The sequence below is a fragment of the Notamacropus eugenii genome, chromosome 7, assembly GCF_028372415.1.
Source record: "Notamacropus eugenii isolate mMacEug1 chromosome 7, mMacEug1.pri_v2, whole genome shotgun sequence".
Classification (NCBI taxonomy): Eukaryota; Metazoa; Chordata; class Mammalia; order Diprotodontia; family Macropodidae; genus Notamacropus; species Notamacropus eugenii.
In genome coordinates this window covers 6,013,043-6,028,516 of record NC_092878.1, presented here as the reverse complement: position 1 = coordinate 6,028,516, position 15,474 = coordinate 6,013,043, and the positions used below count along the sequence as shown (strand labels likewise).

At 38.3% G+C, this 15,474-nt stretch overlaps 1 long non-coding RNA gene across 1 annotated transcript; it reads left to right on the top strand.

The window, feature by feature from the left end:
• Nucleotides 1-2,271: 2,271 nt before the first annotated feature.
• On the top strand, nucleotides 2,272-14,563 carry LOC140513091 (uncharacterized). The gene is made up of 3 exons (XR_011970064.1): nucleotides 2,272-2,519; nucleotides 3,645-4,716; nucleotides 5,830-14,563. It is a non-coding gene; the product is annotated as an uncharacterized lncRNA (long non-coding RNA).
• Nucleotides 14,564-15,474: the final 911 nt, after the last annotated feature.

The following is a 15,474-nucleotide window of genomic DNA, read 5'->3' as shown; positions in this document are numbered from 1 at the left end:
AGCCCATGTTCTCCCACCTCCACAAAAAAAGAAAACAAGGGCCATCCACACTCATAGTCCCCTTTGGAGTCCAAGTGGGTCATTTGAATTAGTCAGTTTCACTTTGTGGTTGTTGCTCTTTCCACTTACATTGTTGTGGTCCATATGTATCTTCCTTGTATTCCTTACTTCATTTTGCATCTGCTCAGATAAGTCTTCTAGTGCCTCTCTATATTCATCCTACTTTGCTGATGAAGCAATCCTATTTCGTTATATTTGTGAAGCCAATTTATTTAACCATTCCTCAGCTGATTGGCATTTCTTTTGTTTCCTGTTTTTTGCTATTACAAAAAGTGATGCTATAAATATTTTCCTGTGTATGGGATCATTCTTTCTGTCTTTGGCTCCCTTGGGATAGGGGCTTACTTTGGTCATCAGGGACATAAAGTGCTGCTAAATTTTTTCCAAACTCTTCTGTATCTCTTCTCCCTGTTACTCTAGTCCATTCCATTCCAGAACTTCCTCTGATTCTTGCTTTTGCTTTTTTACTCTAATCTCCCTTAATTTCAAAAGTTCTTCCCTCTTACAATCCTGGCTTTTCGTTTCCCTTTGTTTGCTCCCCATCCCTGCCTTCTCACTGGGCATTTAGGTAGTTCAGTGTGTAGAATGTTTGGCCTAAAGTCAGGAAAACTCATCTTCCTGAGATCAAATCTAGCCTTGGACATTTACTGACTATGTGATCCTAGGCAAGTCACTTCCCCCTATTTGCCTTGGCTCCTCATCTGTAAAATTATCTGGAGAAGGAAATGGCAAATTACTCCAGTATCTTTGCTAAGAAAACCCTAAATGGGGTCACAAAGAATTGGACACAATTGAAAAACCACTGAACACCTTGGTATTCCCAGAGAGGTTTCAGATGAGATACTAAAAGAGACATCCTACCTAAGGCTCCTAGGGCAACTAAGTGACAGAGTGAAGAGAGTGAAATCTGGAATCAGGAAGACCTGAGTTCAAATCCAGTCTCAGATACTTACTAATTGTGTGACCACTGGCAAGTCAGTTGACCTCTGTCTACCTTAGTTTCTTCATCCATCAAATGGAGATAATAGCACCTACTCTCCAATGTTTTGAAGGTTTTTTAAAAATTACATAGTATTTGTAAAGCACTTTGTAAATACTCTAGCTGCATAAAGAGAAGTGAGGGTGTAGAATTTAGGTGTCCAAATACAAGCAGTGTCTTTCTGTGCTAGTTATTTGATGCCCTTTTACTCAGAGTCTGATTGGCAGCTTAAAGCAATCAAAAAACATACTTTTCAAGATAAAATCCAGGTCGGGATCCAGTGTAAAATATAAAAATCTGTAGAAAAAGTTATGAAAAAATACACATAGCATTTAGACTTTTAAAATTGTTAAGAATTTAATTTATTCATTCATGTATTTATTTACTTATTCATGTGAAGTTATTTATTAATACATATTCCACTTATTTAAGGGGGTCGGCATTAGGAGATTTGGATTCCAATTTTGTCTCTGTCACTTTTATTTCCTTCTCAACCATGAGTAAGTTAATAAACTTATTTTCATGACTCTAAAGTGATAGTGATGATCCATAATTTTGCCTCCAGCACTACGATTCTCTCATGTCTTCATTAATAACAAGTTACTCCATGTAGTGGGACAAGAGAAGGAACTGATTGTGGGCTAGAGTAAGGTATGTGCATATGAGAGTAAAAGGGCTGGAAACCTGGGTAAGGCACCTATTAGGACCATAGTTGGAGGTTGAGAGAATGTTTGAAGAAGAGTGAAGAGGAAGGAATGAGCATTTGTGAAAGGTTTATTGTGTGATGGCACTGTACTAAGCACTTTAAAATAGGATTTCCTTTGATCTTCACAGTAACCCTAGGTGGTAGGTACTATTATTATTTCCATTTTAAAGTTGGGAAAACAGGCAGACAGAGGTAAAGTGACTTGCACAGGGTCATGCAGCTAAAAATGGTCCAAGACCCCAATTTGAATTAGAATCTTCTTGATTTTAGGCCCAGCTCTCTATCCATTGGGCCATTTAGCTGGCAGAAAGTGAGGGTGAGGGAGTTGGAAGAAATTACTTTAATATCTATTAGTGTTTCCTGGCCCTTTTACCCTTGGTATTTTCTGCTAGAATATTAGGTCTGATCAACACAACCACAGACTCACAGAATACTAAGCACTGGCTGAAGTCAGAGACTTTTGGTTGAGGGACTGAGAAAGAGGCCTGAATGTGGAATGTGCCGGGGGAGGGTTGGAAACCTAAGTTCCAAAAGGGTAGAATTCTTGACTTCCATCAACTGTCACCTGATCTCTAGTGAGGGACACTGAAGATACCAGTGGGAGCCTAGGGAAAAGCTATGGGCCCAGATGAGAAGATGAGGGTCTGTGGAGGACCAGTCACATTAAAAGACGATTTTGGCAATTTACTGAATACAACAACCCTGCAGTACCAGGAAAATAAGGACATCCTGGTTGAACTGAAGACTCTGGCTTACTTTGAGAATAAACTTGGAGTATGTGATCAGGGTTGTAGGGGGAATGGGAGTAGGGGAGGCATAACAGAGGGAGAGAGTTTATCATTGAGAGGTGACTGTTTCTATGTAGCTTGTCTATTTTCATCTTCCTTCCCACCATAACTTTTAGGAAAATTTCATTTTAAACCTAATACTCGGATCTGGTTCTCACAATTTTACTCCAAAAGAGACAAAAAGTATGGCTAATTCAGTGACCTTTCTTCCCATCTCTTGAGTTCTTTACCTGTGTCCTTGGTCCCATTCGGCTTTCGGTTCCATGACTTTTTCCTTCCTTCTTCCTCCCTCATTTTTCACATTCTCATTCTCTTTGTTGTGCTTTTCTTTCTTTCCTCCTCCTGGTGTCTCTTGCTCTACCTTTCTCTATGAGGTAACAGACCTGAAAAGCTTAAAAGGTGTTCAAAATGGACTATGGCATTTTTGATTTGACACTGGCCTTCACTTGTAAGAACATTAACAAATAGATAACGCTGCTATGTTGTCAGCATAATTCTTGTTTTAAATGCTATTGTGTTAAACTTTCTTCACTTTAAAAAGACTGCCACAGTTTCTTTTTAACAGTAATATAATTTCCTTAGAAATTTTCATTGATGTAGGTAATTTGTTCTCAAAGTATTATTGGACATTTATTTCTGTATGCCAGTAGAGGGCTCATAGCGTCAGTGTTTTCCAACTCTTCTCTTTTCCCTGTCCATTCTACGTAAAGAAAATGCCTACTTTTGTAATAACTGTGTGATGATTCAGATAGGACACAGAACTATGCCAAGATTTACAAGTTCCTTATTCTGCCAGTAAGAAACACTTGCTTTTCAATTCTCTATACTGCTGTCCATATCAGTCCTTTCTCCCCTTCCCCACCATACCTAGAACACATGTCTCAATATGGTGATACGAAATTCAGGTAAGAAACAGAAAGCCCCTTTCTCCTTCTTGGTTCAAAATTCTCTGATTCTGTACAGGAAGATGTGAGCAGACTGGGCTCTCTAAGCATGGTAGACCATGTTCTGCCTTTCTCCCTTAGCCCTAATATTTTTGGGGAAGAAGGTATCTGAACAGCTGCAAAAAGGGATGGCTGGGAAGGTCATTAAATTTGCTTTGGTTTCTCAGGGACCAAAAGAGACTTCATAGCAACCAGGACCATCAGCACCTAGACCTCCGAAGTGCCTTTGTCCTTAGCCTACTCCTGCATGCATAAGGCCAAGAGGAATGCTAGCTTCATTATGAGCTCCTTCTATGTGTCTCCTCTAATCAGAAAGTCAATGCAACAGAGGACAAATGGGTCATATATGCATACTACACCAATGTCAGGACACTAATGGCTGCAGCTGTGAAGTAGCAGACTGAATCTGGATGCAGATCCATATGGAAGAAGATGTCCATCTATGAGGCAAAGCTATTAAGGAAAAATAGTGTGGAGGCTTCCATAAGAAACTTAATCAAAATGAGTGGAGACATGAACACCCTTGTAGCTAATGGAAATTAATGTAAGTATCCAAGAAAAGAGAAACTCCTTAATACACACCCCACCCCAGACTCCAGGCCTTCTCAGAAGAAATAGGAGAACTCAAAGAGGAGAAAATACTAGGACTCTCTTAGGAGCCAGACACAGAGAAAGACCAAGGATGGCCAACTGTGGCAAACAATACATCCCATAAACTTACTAATTGCATTGTATTTCTTAGCTTGGAGGCCCTCATCAAGAATTTCTTTCCAGTGAAGCGAAGTTTCACCTGCTGGAAGTGTTTTGTGCCGAAAATCACATGTGACCAAGAGAAAAGCACCAGAAGACATAATCCCAATGCAGCAGGAATAATCCTAGGGTGGCTCGTTGTTTAAAGGGCAGACAACGAACTAAAGTGATACAGTGATGAATAGCGGAGGGCTGGTATTTTCCAAGACAACATCCACCTCAATTCACCACCACCAAGAAACAGAGACTGAGTTAATATCACATGACCTAGCAACTGGTGCGTCAGAGAAAAAGTCTAGAGTCAAACACAATCTCAGAATCCATGGGCAAGAAGGCCCTGATTAACTTTAACCCTTGGGAAACAATGAACAAAGACATGGGCAACAGGAGACCCCTTGTCCCAGCATGGTTGAGGAACAAAGAGACTATAGTTATGAGAAGAAAGGTATGTCCAAGACCTTTGGCCACTAAGTAGCTGTATGATCAGAGGTAAGTTCATTTAGCTCTCTCAATCTCAATTTCTTGACCTGTAAAATGATAAATTTAGAACAGATAAAAATATCCATCTCTCAAAGTCTATTCTTTCAGTAATTTGAAGAGTGTGCCCAAACTGAAGCAATGGCAGTTTTCATCACATAGGAAGGGGAGAGAGAGACCCAGGGATAATCTGAATCAGTTTCTTTCCATATCTACACTCTCAACATCAAAGATTAATTCTCAAAATATGGTAACAGATGAGCAAGGTAGCACTTTAGTTAGTTTTGGGAAGTATGTTTAATATTCCATTTCCCATATGCCTCATTTGTTTCCAATACATCTCTCCTAATATCTCATTCTTTATATGTGTGTGTGTGTGTGTGTGTGTGTATGTGTGTCTATCTATATATCCTTCCTTTTCCATTTTTCTTTATCTCTGCCTTTGCCTTAATTTGACCAGTGACATCCACAGTCATTCTACTCAGGGGTAAGGAGGTGGTAGGTTTCTTATCTAGAGAATATTGGTAACATAAAATCCATCAACAAACATCCATTAAGCACATACTACATGCCTACACTGGATTAGGTAAGAGGGATAAGAAGACAAAAATAAGAATTCCCTGCTTTCAAAGAAGTCTGCATAGAGAAGACAACATATATACAACACAATAAATACAAATTAAAAACACAAGGTAGTTTAGGGAAGACACCAGTAATTGAGAGGAGCAGTAAAGGGTCCATTTAGCACAGTGATTGGAGTGAGTAGAAGTGAATGAGTTGAAGAGATTTAAGATTAACAACCAGGAGTATTGTCCAATAAAATCAGGAACTGTGTTGAACCTGTTTGGAAAGTGTTTAATCTCCATGGTTTTTATTCCAGTATTAATTTTCATAGTTGATGTCTAAGTCAACCTACTAGTTGAGATATCTGGCATATGAATGTTGTTTATATCCCATCACTGAGAAATAAGGCACAGTGAGTCAGGCGAATTCTGATGGCACTGACCCTGCTTGGATCCATTCTGAAGTTCTGCCAGGGAGACACTCAAGGGAGTACAAGACTGTCGGGGTGAGGGGAAGAAGGATGCTTTCAGTCATCTTCAGCAATGTTTATGGTTTTCACAGGGCTAGCAATGGAGTCGGTGTTGCCAGGCACAAGGAAGAACTAAATTCAAGAAAAGAAGGCAGATCTCCGTCTGCTAGAAGACATGCTCTGCAAGGTCCAGAGAGGTACAGAAAGCAGTTGGACTTCTCCCTTCTGGGAATAAGATGGAGCGGATGAGCTGTACTAACTCAGAATGGCAATCCCTCTTAGCAGCGTTCTTTTTAAAGAAGGGATTGAAAGTTAATGTTATGAAGAAAAACAGATTGAGGAAAGGGTAACTTTTCATCTTTTGGGGCTAAAAGGCTACCCAGGAAGCAGAAGGCAGATTTTCAAAGTGCCAACTTTGGGTAGAAAGAAGTCATAGTCAGTGGTAAAACTGCTTATAGTTCCTCCCATAGGGGCACATATTGTACCAAGGAAAAATATATAGAGGGCCTGCCTACCACATAAGGGGCACTCAATAAACATATATTGAGTGAATGAATAGTCACAGTAATTACTGATGAATTTCTAGCAGGACTATAGGCTAGGAGGAAGTCAGTACAAAGGAACCTGCAGGATCCATAATGTCTCCATAGTGACCCGATGCAAACAAACACATTAGGTGGAAATGGGTCGTTAAGGGCATAATTACCGTGCTTTTAAACTTTAATGGGTTGTTCTCTTGATTCAAAAATCTTCTTCCTTCCTCTCTGGGAGGAAACACAGACAGCAGAATAGAAAGAGCGAAAGTTCTAATCCCAGCTCCACCATTTGTCATCACCAAGACCTTGCTCAAGTCAACCTTTAGGAGCCTCAATTTCATTCACTGTAAAATGAAGGCAATAATGCCCATTTTCCTACTTCTGGGAGTTATTATGAGGCTCAAATGATAAATGAATGAATGAATGGAAAATTGCTTCAAAAAGCATCAAGAACTCTCCAAATTCAAGATGGGGAAGGAAAAGAGCCCAAAGAAGAGTCAGCAAATTGCTTAGGCTGTGCATATCACAGCAGCAGAATCCCAAGAGGTCATCTTAGGTCTGATTCAGGACCACAAATATGTCTGCCCATTCAGAGGTGACAGGTCTCTGGGAAAATTATTCATATTAAACAGATGCAAAACTATTTAACCAGAATACCAATTTATTAATGGATAGCTTGGCAAGAAAATTGAGATCAGTTGTCAGAGCACGTCACCTTGCTTTTGGTGGGCAAAAGCACTTAGGAGACTTATTTACCAAGAACCACAAGCTTGCTCTTTGAGATAAAATTAGGACAAAAAGTACATGTTTTTCTCAGTGATTATTTTCATCAATCAACAATCATTTACTAAGCTTCTCTAAGCCTGCACATGCTAGGCACTGTGTTAAGAGCTGGGAATACAAGGAAAAATAAAAATTTGTACCTGCCCTCAAGAAGCTTACAGTTTAATAGAAGATATATCATCCATAAATGTATATAGTCAAGATAATAAATGGAAAAGAGGTAACAGGAATTTAGTATTATGTATGCAGACCAGAAGGGGGCCAGTGTGGCTGCATCATTGTATATGTGGAGAGAAGTAATGAGTAATCAGTCTAGGGTCTTCTCTGGGCCCCCCTATGCTAGACATAATTACCATCTAAAGACATGGAACTTGCCGTCTCTGCAGTATCAAAGCTATGAAACATGGAAAAATTTTGACTCAGCTTCTTGTCCTATCAAGATTCCATACAAACTGTCTTCTGTCTTGACAATACCCTAAAATAGAGTTAAACAGATCATAGCTAGCTTCTAATATTTGAAATAGTGTGTCCCTCAGGGTATTTCAGAAGTTACTTATCTTCCCAAGAGTCCATGTAGACAACATCTCATGTAGTAACCACAATTACTAGTGTTTAGATAGTGCGTAAGGTTTACAAAGAAGTTTACAAATATCATGTCATTTTAATCATCACAACCAACCAAGGAGGTAGGGGTTATCATTATTTGCAGATGAGGAAACTGAGGTAGATAGGGGTTGAGTGACTTGCCCAGGGTTACACATCAAGGAAGTGTCAGAGGCTGGATGTAAACTCAGGTCTTCCTGATTTCAGACCCAGCACTTTATCCATTAGCTACTTAGCTGCCTCTAGAATGCCCAGGAAGCAAAGGGCACATTTTCAAAGTAGCAACTTTGGATGGAGAGAAGTGAAACTATCATAAAACTTCCCTATAGGTTATAGTTCCTCCCACAGGGGCACATAGTGTACCAAGGAAAAATAGATAGAAGGCCTGTCTACCACATAAAGAGTACTCAAAAAACAAAGATTGAGATATTTTCTTGGTAGTTGATCTCAAAATTTTTTTATAGCAGCTTCTGTTTCTTAGCTGTTATCCTGTCTGCAAATTCACGGTATGCACATCGCTTCTGCTTATGCTATTTTAAAATCAATATTACTCTCAACATCAGAGCACAACATAGGGAGCTGGTTTCAAAATCAAGCATCTCCGGCTTTCAGTCCTGCCTCTACCACCTACTGGCTACTTGGGAAAGGACAAGTCACAAGTTCCCAGTGCTCTAGGCAACTGCCTAAAAGCAAAAATTGCCAAGAAGTTACTGTCTTGTGAGAGGAGAGGAAATTTCCTCAGTATTCAAATGATTCTGTAGTCACAGGAGTTACTTCCAAGAAAGCAGCTCTTAACTCATCTATGTTGCCCATGTTGTGTGAATTGAATCCATTTCCTTCCAAGAGCTCACCTCAAGGAGTCCATCCAAGGTACTGGCGCCCTTCCTTAATTTCTCCAGACTTCCTGAAGGTCCAGTGGGACACTTGCCATATTACCTGCCCATCTTCTCTTTTTGTCCTATGGTTCTTTGGTGATATCCTTTACTTCTGTCCTTCTTTAGGATTCCTCATTGGCCAGATGTCACAGCCTGCTCACACCTACCACACAACCTTCTGTTCTGAAGCTAATCTTAGGATTTCAGAGGCAATTGTGATTCAAGTCCTGCTTGCTATCATACACTGATAAAATGTTTGTATTAAAACAATAGACCTTTACTGTTATGGAAAACTTTGGATCAGCAAAAATGCTTTATAGTTTACTGAAAGCAATCTAGACCCATTTTCTCCTTATTTTCAACTTTCAGCCCAGCTTATTGTCCTTCTATATGGTCTATCTTGGCTATACCTACTGCTGAACAAGTTCTATATAGAGTGTTCGTTCAGTTGCTAATGTTGAAATATGGGCAATAGACATTGTTCATCCATTTGGTCTTTCCTATGTGGATGATCAGGCCAAATTCCTTTGAATGGTTACAGGCCACTTCCAGGAGACTCTGCAATGCCTTGGTACTTGATACAGTCAACACAATGTGTCATACGTAGATAGGAGCAGGCCCTCACCATCCACAGACATTCCCACTTCAATATGGATTCTATATTGGATTTCTCTCATGTTACTGGCAATCATACATTTCTATTTCATGCTTTTCTTGATATTTTCTTGATGTTTAACATTGGAGGGTCATTGAACAGGGCTGTTTCTGTTGTATCTTTTAAGGAATCTTGACTGATACTAATATTTGGATGGAAGATATTTTGCTATAAAAGGGGCCTTTAGTCAGTATTTTGTTCTACTGAGTCAAATAAGCAACAAGCACAATAGAATCTCTTACATTTTATTCAGGTGTGAGATGATAAAAATATTTGATCCATTATCGAATACAGATTGTGAAAACCTGCTTATTTCCTCCTAATACCTTCAATAAGAAACTCTCCCAAAGATTTTGTATAGACACAAAGTAAGCAGACAGTGGGCACTGATGTTTGCCCTGACACTCTTTTTTAGAATCAACAAGATCTAAGATATTTTTGTACAACTTTGGTATTGTCTTCTCTTTTACATACCTCACAAATCATTCCCTCGAAGCCTTCACAACTGTATTGGCTCCAGAACCATTGTTCTCTGTACATACTTAATTAAATCCTCCTGCTTTTCCCATCTCTGTTCTCTTTAGTGCCATTTCTACTTCCTCTATAATCACCTCAGGAACTATGATGTTAGGGTCCAAATATGTTGGTTGCACTATTCTTAATGGAGAAAGCAATTTAATCATAATTATTTTGGCAAATCTTCCATTTTCCTTCTGTGTGGTGCTTTTTCTGTTTTCATCCTTGAATGCTCTTAGAATGACTTTGCTTAGTTGAATATCTTGCCAAACTTTCTTTTTAGACTGGCTTATGCAATGATACTGCTCCTAGTTGTCCATCATTCTTCTTTGTAAGATTTTACAGATATGTTCATAGTCCAAACTCATTCTTGTCTTTGACTGCCATCTCAGTTTAGTTCAGTATACAGCACATAGCTGGTGCTTAATACTTGTTTGTTGACTGACTGGACAACAAGTCAAATGTCTTATTGTTGCTGACCAAGCAACTTTTTAGACTCTTCTGGTCGTCGTAGCAATTAAGTTACATTGGTTTAACCCCTGGATGAAATCATTATAGTTGATGTTGATGGGATGTTGATTTGTTATATTTTCAATAGCTTTAATAATTCATGGTTAAATCAAAATTGTACATCATATATTTTTTCATTACTATTCCTATACTTTATTTATTAAATATTCTGATCTTAGTTTCGAGGAGTCAATGGCTTGATTGTGCACAGAGAGCTGACCTGGCATAACCGCTAATCCCATAATAAGTATTTTCCTATATGTTCAAATGCAACATTTTACTCTGTGATATTGTTTGGAAGTGGTCATGATATTGAGGTGTGAGGCTTCTGATAATCTACAAGTCTTTGACCTCTCACATTTCTTTTTCCTGAACCACAATTTCCCATATATTTCTACCATCTTTTCCCACTTCTATTTTGAATTTATCTAAGGATCAGAGTATATGTCAATTTGATTTGGTGAACCTTATCAAGTTCTTCATAGACTTTCTTTACCACTTCATCCTCAACAACTAAGATTGGTGTAGCTAGGTGACACAGTGGATAGAGCACCAGACCTGGAGTCAGGAAGGCTTTAGTTCAAATCTACCCTCAGATACTTTACTAGTTATGTAACCCTGTGCAAGTCACTAAACTTCTGTTTGCCTAAGTTTCTTCACCTGTAAAATGAGGATAAAAATTGCATCTGTCTCCCAAGGTTGTTGTAAGATTCAAATGAAATAATTATAAAACATGTTTAGTACCATGCCTGGCACATAGCAAACACTATATAAATGTTAGTTATTATAACCATTGTTATACGTTGTAATTATTTCCATAAGGATCTCTTTTTTTGCTAATAGTGATCACTAGCACTTCGCATGATGACCAAATGCCCCTTGAATAATATTTCTTGTAGTTTTGGGCACACAAGAAAATCCACTCCACCAATTCCTTGTTTGGCCTCTGCCAAGAGTACCTACGAGACATCCTTCCATTAACTGGGGTTCTTCTGGATTTGGTTATAGCAAAAATGTCAGGATCAACATGACATAGCTCTTCCAGAAATATGCCTCTTCTTGATCACTGGAAAAGAATCTCACATTGAGATACCAACCGTCAAATTAAAACTTACTGATGGTCGAGAAATGGTGTGGTTGGTAGTACTCTCTGTTCTCTTTCTCATTACTCTGCCACCGTTATTGCAAAAGCAGAAAAGAGCCATCTAGGAGGAATTTCTCGCTTCATGTGTTGTCATGGCCAAAAAGTTGTCATTATATCAGGTAGCCAGCCTTTCGAATGGATGATATACCTGTCATGATTACCTAGAGCCGCAGGACAGAATCAATTTCTTCTTGGGGTGATAAGTACAGCCTTTCCACCATGGCAGAACCTGCCAGAGCTCCTTCACTGGCACTGCCTTGGAGAACCTAGGGTCACTTCCACACTACAATGGGGCATTAGATTAGGGTTTTTGTGGAGGTTTTCTGTGCTAATGAACTCACAGTTCCAGATCTAATTCCTATGAATAAAATGACAACTTTTACTATCATTTCTCAGCACTCCTCAGGGGTAGTAGTTGCCTTTAATGTTGACTGATTTAGGGCCATTCTAGTCTATTTTATCGGTTCATATTTAAATATATATTTGAAAGAATTTCTAAGATTCATCATTAGCTTGAGTCCATCCCAAAACCTAGATGTCTCTTCTTATAGTTCACTGAGTATCTGGATCCACAGGCTATTTATGATTATGAATGTGGATGAACAGGCCATGATGTAAATGAATAAAAATCCATGTAGAATTAAGGACAAAAACCTGTGAAGGTGAGAATTTGTTCTGCTCCAAGGCACCTCCATTAGTAATTAAGGAACGATGCAGTAGGTATTTCGATCAATCAACCAATAAGCACTTATTAAGCACTGACAATGTGTCAGACACAGTGCTAAGTGCTGAGGATACAAAAAAACAAAAAAAACCAGTTCCTGCTCTCAAAGAGAACACATTTTAATGAAGATTATAAATACATATAAGTATGTATGTATGTGTATATATGTATAAATATATATGAATAGACAAAATACTTCATAGCTACAAGGTAACATTGTATCCAGATAAGCATGTATTCCTCAGTAGGAAAGTTGATGGGAGGATCAGAAAATGCCCCCTAAAAAAGAAGGGTAACATTTGAGATGAATCTTGAAGGAAACCCAGGATACTCCTGGTATTTGCATTTTCTTACCCTACTTATCCCTGAAAAGTGTCATTGGAAAAGAGGGTGAGGTGGTCCTGGAAGCAGAATGAAATATAAATGATGAACTCATTCACTGGTCACCATAAAATAGTAAGCAATCTCTGTGGGAAATCTGATGTGCAATACATCAATTCTCTTTGGAAGAGTTATGGGAGGCATGAGTTAAAAAGCACAGCATAAGTTGGGATGGGGTGAGAGCTGTATTATTGGAAGGATCTGTGTCAGTGAGGTAACAAATCTATTCTGTGCACCAAAGAAACTCGGATATATCAAAGTACCTCATCTGATACGGGCCAACTACCACCACAACCAAAGGTGTTCATACAACTCATTGATGCACTCAGGTACGGTCTTATCCTGCCTTCTCTGCTGCAACACTCAGAGCTCATTACAAGCCATCTGCTGGAGCTGGACTCTGCCTCACATGTGGCCCTTTTCCCACTGCCAATCTCCAAGGATTCTTTCTGGCTCTCTTTTTAGAATGAGAATACCTACTAAGCTTCTTAGGCCAGCCAACACATCTTCAGTTCTGTGTTTAAGGATGTTTAAGGATTAAGCATCATCCTATACTTAACTGACACACATAATGGCTGCTCAGGTAACTTACTTAAGCATTCCAATGGGAAGAACCCTCAACCTTTATTTCAAACAATCAACAAGTATTAAGTGCCTATTCTGTGTCAGGCACTGTGCTAGGTGACAAGGACTCAAAATTAAAAAATGAACAATTCCTGATCTCAAGGAACTTAACATTCTATCAGGAATGATATGTATATATGTCAGTATAAGTACAATAAATACGAAATATATGTGAGGTAGTTAAATACAAGATAGGAAGGGCATGAGCAGCTGGATCAGAAAAGGCTGTATAGAGAAGGTGGTACTCAAATTGGGTATAGAAGAAAGATTCTGTGAAGCAGAGGTGACTCCAAAGTGACCTTTGTCCAGTCACAATTCTGATATGGGTGTAGTATGTAAAGCTGATCCAACTGTCCTCATAGTCAGGATTATGAAGGGATTTGGGGGATGCTTTGAATACAAGAAGAGTGACTAGTAAGGCAAAGGTAAAGTCTATTGTTGGAATATCCCAGTGCCAATGGTTCCTCTTGGCAGGCTGGGGTAAAATCCCATGGATTCTTTAACCAATGACTCCTGAAAAACCAGTGAAAATTGGATTAGCATATTCAACAGCTTCACAGGAGAAGTATTAGCAAAAATGGAATAAGACAGAGAACAAATAGCAATAAGAAATATGTAGGAAAATTAACAATATGGAATAAATGAGAAAATTCTTATCCCGGAAGACAAATACGTGGCTGGACATAGAGCAAAGCAAGATGAAAGAATGGTTCAACTTGTAAGAAATCTTTAAAAATTTATAAGCAAAAGTGATGGGACTAAAAGCCATAAGACAGATAATTTAAGCATCACTGAACTCTCTTAAATGGAAAGAAAGCAAGAGTCTAACTGCCACTTTTAAAAAAGGAAACACAAGAAAATTTCCAGGAAATATTAAAATCAGGGGACAAAAGGTCAGCAGAATGCACTGAAAGCCAAGAGTGGGGAATATCCACTTCAAGTCATCCTGACACATTGTCGTCAAAATTCAGAGCTTCGCTGATTTGTTAAAAAAAGGTATTTTTGAAAGTAGATAAGAAATACATTACTTATCATACATTCATGATTCAAATTGCACAGGAATACAAATCCAACATGTGAAGGGGAAAAAAGCCAACAAAACATACAATTTAGCCAAAGTCAAGGGCAAATAAGCTTTAAGCCTGCAATCTTCTACCCACCTCAACTTAAAATGATGTTTGAAGGTAGAGAGAAATCTGTATACACTATCTACGACATTCCCAAGCAGGTTTATGTATATATGTATATACACACACACACACACATACACACACACACATACACCCACACATACACACACACACACACACACACACACACACACACACACACACACCAGACCAGGCTAGGGAATTAACTAGGCTTAGTCAGTTGCATACACTACTATGGTGCTCTTACGTATTGTCAGCTCATTTGATTCTCACACTAACCATGTGAAGTTATCCCTATTGTACAGATGAGGAAACTGAGGCACAGAGAAGTTCAGTATCTTCCTTATGTTCCTCATAGCTAGTAGGAGTCTGTGCCAGGATTTGTACTCAGTTCTTTCTAATTTCAGATCAAATGCATTCTCCACCAGTATTATTAATCAAACAAACAGAAATGAGAAAGATGTTACAGTCTTGAATGGAGGGCTGAAGAAAATTAATTGGGTAAATAGATGGAGGCAACTAAAAGGGAAAATGATATATATTTTTATTCACAATGAACATGTTTAAAAATTGATCAGTTTTAGGAAATAAACTTATGGATAAATTTAGTAAGATCTAAAATTTTAATATTATATATCATGCTCCTTTGGGAAAGGTTGAGAATCACACAATGAAAATTAATGAGGAAAATATGATCAAAAGATAGCTGCTTATGTTGACCCCAGAAAAACACCTTTTTGAATAAAACTAGGGTCAAAAAAATAATGTATTCCCTCCATCACTGAAAAATGCCATCTATCTGTGCTTTTTGTTCTCGTGTAGATTTTACACATATCTGCCCAATATCCTGGATACCACCCTCTTCATCCATCTGCAATAATTACCAGTGCAACCACTGGTTTCTCTCTTATCCTATGCTCTTACTACATATCTAGCTCTCTATCTTTGAAAAAGAAAGTGAATGTTAAAGAGAATTAAAACATAAATACAATTTATCAAAATGTATAGAACACAGTACTGAAAGGCAAGTTAATGTTCCTTAATGCTTTTATATTTACAAGAAGAAAAAGTGAATGGATTGAATTTGCAATTGGTTATCTTTAAATGAACAAATTAACATAGTAAATACAGTAAAACAAAAGCAAAATTTAGATCAAGTGACTCCAAAATAAAGAAAAAAATCTCATTAAAATAAAAGAAAAAAGTTGATGAAACAAATAGTTGATTTAAAAGAC